The sequence below is a fragment of the Pteropus vampyrus genome, unplaced genomic scaffold (genome assembly GCF_000151845.1).
Source record: "Pteropus vampyrus isolate Shadow unplaced genomic scaffold, Pvam_2.0 Scaffold432, whole genome shotgun sequence".
Taxonomy (NCBI): Eukaryota; Metazoa; Chordata; class Mammalia; order Chiroptera; family Pteropodidae; genus Pteropus; species Pteropus vampyrus.
In genome coordinates this window covers 622,993-626,700 of record NW_011889213.1, presented here as the reverse complement: position 1 = coordinate 626,700, position 3,708 = coordinate 622,993, and the positions used below count along the sequence as shown (strand labels likewise).

At 51.2% G+C, this 3,708-nt stretch overlaps 1 pseudogene; it reads left to right on the top strand.

Moving 5' to 3' along the window:
* Window positions 1–1,741: 1,741 nt before the first annotated feature.
* On the top strand, window positions 1,742–1,860 carry LOC111732184 (annotated as a pseudogene).
* The last annotated feature ends 1,848 nt before the right edge of the window (window positions 1,861–3,708 follow it).

The following is a 3,708-nucleotide window of genomic DNA, read 5'->3' as shown; positions in this document are numbered from 1 at the left end:
GAACACAGACGTAAAGGACAGAATGTTCTGGGTGATTACCTCAGCAAAACAAGAATGTTGTCAATCTGAGACAGGAAGGAGGGTCCAACATCTATCTACCTCTCCCTACTTGCCAATTCAGATGAAATGAGACCTCTTCTCCTGGGCTTCAGGGACATAGTCCCCTAAGTTGAGGAGACACCAGACTGAGAAATGACATACAAGGAGTCCTAGGAAGAAAAACTGAACAGAATCTAGGAAGACCCCACAGAGAGCCCACTTAGAAAGGTCCCAGAGGCATACCTGCAGATGCAGAGATATCCACAGGAGAGAAGTGGTGTCATCTCCCAGTCCACGCTGGCCTGACTTAGGAGAAAAAGAGTCTTGAGGGATAGCCTGCAAGTCTGGTGGGCAGCCTTGTTTATACCTCTGACCTACTCTCAACCAGCTTGACTCCAGCTTCCTTCCTTCGCTCTCATGGACAAGCATGTGGCTGCCACAGAGTACAGATCTCCACTTCACATCCTCTCCCAGCCCTGCCCAGCCCTGCCCAGCCACAGGGAGATCTTGAGGCCATTTACTGGAAACGTAATTGAAACCACAACCATAATACTCTCTAGCCGGACACCCACACTCATCTACCTTCCGTCTCCAGACCTCTCTGGACCCCAGCAATCAGGTTGGCCCTGGGGGACCACTGGCCACACAGTAGCCAAAGAAGGGCACCTGCAGGAACTTCCATTCTTCCATAGGGGTATGATTCCTCCCTACTAAGTCAGTTCAGGCTTCTGGAGCCCTAGCAAGGAGGCATCAGATACTCAACAGACAGGAAGGCGGAGACCCCAGGTCTCCAGGGCCTCAGACGGGAGGTTTGGCACAGCCAGTGGTTCAGGAGGTGCTCTGTGGGTGCAAGGGCATACTTCTGCCAGAGTATGGGCAGTGAAAGCAGCTGAGTTACACAGTTAGATCTGGTTGCAAATCCCCGCTCTGCCAAATTACCAGCTGTGTGACCTTAGTCAAAGTACTTCACTCCTCTGAGGGCCTCAGTTTCTCTCATGAGTAAGTCGTAGGAGCTAAAGTCTAGGATATGTTTGTAAATGCCTAGAATCTTTCTGGAAGTGCATGTAAGATCCTAGTAACTGTGTTACCTCTGAGAGGGGACTTGGGGGACAGGAAAAGAGACTAACTTGCACCATGTATCCTTTTGAATCGTTTGAATTTTATACCATATGCTGTACTACCTATTAAAACATTAGGGAAATGAACTTTTTTAAAAAGAAAAAGGAGAGAGCATGTTTACGAAAGTCACTAAGATCATGCATAGCTTGAGGAAAGTACTCGATAAATGAACATTTTTTTCCTCTTTCTTTCCTTCAGCAGAACCCCAGCCAGTTTGCTGGGCCAGGAAGGAGTGGGTATGGGGGTGGAGTCGTGGACTCAGGGAATGGGATGTGAGTGATGGATGTGCAGGTCCTTGCAGGACTTGCTCCCCAGAGGTTCTCACACGCTCTCCATCATCTTATTCCTGTATGCCTCACCTGTCTGGGCTCCCTTCCAGCCAGAGCTTTCTCTGGAAAGCCTCAGTGGCCCCGCGCCTGCCTCCTGAGACAAGTTCAATGTGCCTTCTCCACCCAGAGTCCTGGAGTGATGCTACATTATCCAGAGAGGGTGGGGTTGACACAGAGAAGGGAGCCAGAGTATCACCCCAGCTACTATCTTGCTGGCTTGTCAGGCAGTTTAAGAATTCAAAAGTCAGCCCAGGGTCTATGGCCATGCTACCCTGAAGGAGCCTGATTCTGGCTGATCTCGGAAGCTAAGCAGGGTCAGGCTTGGTTAGGACTTGGATGGGAGACCACCTAGGAAGACCAAGTGCTGTAAGCATAAAAAATAAATAAATAAAATGAAAAATAAGAGATTGTAAGCTGACAAGGTTCTTGCAATCTGTGAGCCTGACTAAGGGTTGCCTTGCCTAAAAAAAAATCAGCCCAGTGCCAGGCAAAGATGAGGCTGCTGTCGTTGCCACCATGGGCAGAAAGGCAGAGCTCAGGGAGCAGAGAGGAGAGAGCCTTCTGGGTGCTGTGGATCAGAACGTGTGAGAAGAAAACAAGGCTCTGCTCTAGTGTGAGAAATTCCCTGAACCATCAGAGCTTGGGGCAGCCAGGTGCCTGTTCAGGAGGCTACATTAATCCAGTGAATATTGAATATTTTGAATATTTATAAAGCCACTAGTATGAACCAAGCAGTGAGACACACCCCTTTAGGCCACTAGTTAGAGCCATATGAAGAGGTTTGAAGAGGTTTGCTGTAGGCAGGATTGAGAGGTTATAGCAATCAATGCAAGGGAGAAAATGCTCTACCAGCCAAGGTCTCTGAGCATCTACTGTGTGCTAGGCACTAGAGTGAGTCCCCGCAGCAATCCTGGGATGTGGTCTTGCTGTCTTCTTTTTATGAAGGAGGTCGCTCAGCTCAGAGAGGCAGACTCATATGCCCTGGGCCACACAGCAGAACCAGGGTTTGCACCAGGCCCAAAACCTTTTTGTTTTCCTCTAAGCCACATCGACTCTATGAAAGGTGAGGAGGATGTCTCCAGGTGGCTAAAGGAGGAATGACGTTCAAAGTAGGTGAAGTGGAGGGGGCAAAGGCTTGGAACTGAGGGAGGCCAGTGCTTTGCGGGAACAGTACAGCTGAAGCCTGGAGTGGAGGGAAGGCCCGTGTTTGGGGCCATTGCAGCAGCAAATGAAGACCAGGACAGTAGCCAGTGAGGAGGGGTAGGGCATTGGCCCATTCTTCATTTTGGCTTTGTATCTCCCACTTGCTCCTGAGGCTGGGGAGCCTGTTTTTGAAGATTGGAGTAGGGGAATTTTTGAGGATTGGAGTAGAAGAGAGGCAGGGAAGATGCGGGTGGGTGCATGCAGTAAGAAACCAGGGAACAATGAGAAACAGACAGGGAAAAAGGAACCCCCACTTGTCCTGACAAAGGAAAGTGGCAGAGTGATGGGGGATGGCAGGGAAGGAGATGCACAGCCTTCTTCCACACAACCCCCGGAGGGCTCGAGGCGGAATGCTACAAAAGCTTTCCTGTTGGGCTGGAAGGAGGAGAAACTAGCTCAGCGGGAAGATGGGCCTGGTAGTCATCGTAGATGAGGATGGGATCCAGATCGGACCAGGCCTGCTGAGTCCCACTAAGCTGCCCAGCCTTGTGCCTGTGGCCTTTCCCTCTCTCTCGGCGGGCTCTGGGCCTACCCCTGCTAAGGACGGGCTCCTCCCTGCTCTCCTGACTGGGTAGGAAATGTGCACGCTTACAGGTGCTGCATCGCCCCACTTCCACCCCACCCCAGGTCCTGCCAGCAGGTGGACAGGGCCTCTGGGCAAACAAAGGCAAGATTTCCCCCTCCCACCCACCCTGTCAGCCCCACACCCCTCCCCTCACTCTATTCCCAGAAACAGAGGACAGTTGCTATGCCTCAGGCTGGATGGCCTTGTGTTCTCTTGGTGACTTCGCTGTAAATTGACTTCCCTGAAGAAGGGTAGAAAACAGGGCACAGAGGCAGGAAGGGGGAACAGGCTTTACCCAGGACTCATCAGCTTCTCCCCCTGCCCCAAATTCACACAGAATTCTTAACCATGTGCAGACACATACCCTCTCTTGATCCTGCTCTGTCTTCATGGACAAGAATGGGGACAACATTTCCACAGGGAGGCAGTAAGTTGAAGAGACCCGGGAAGAGG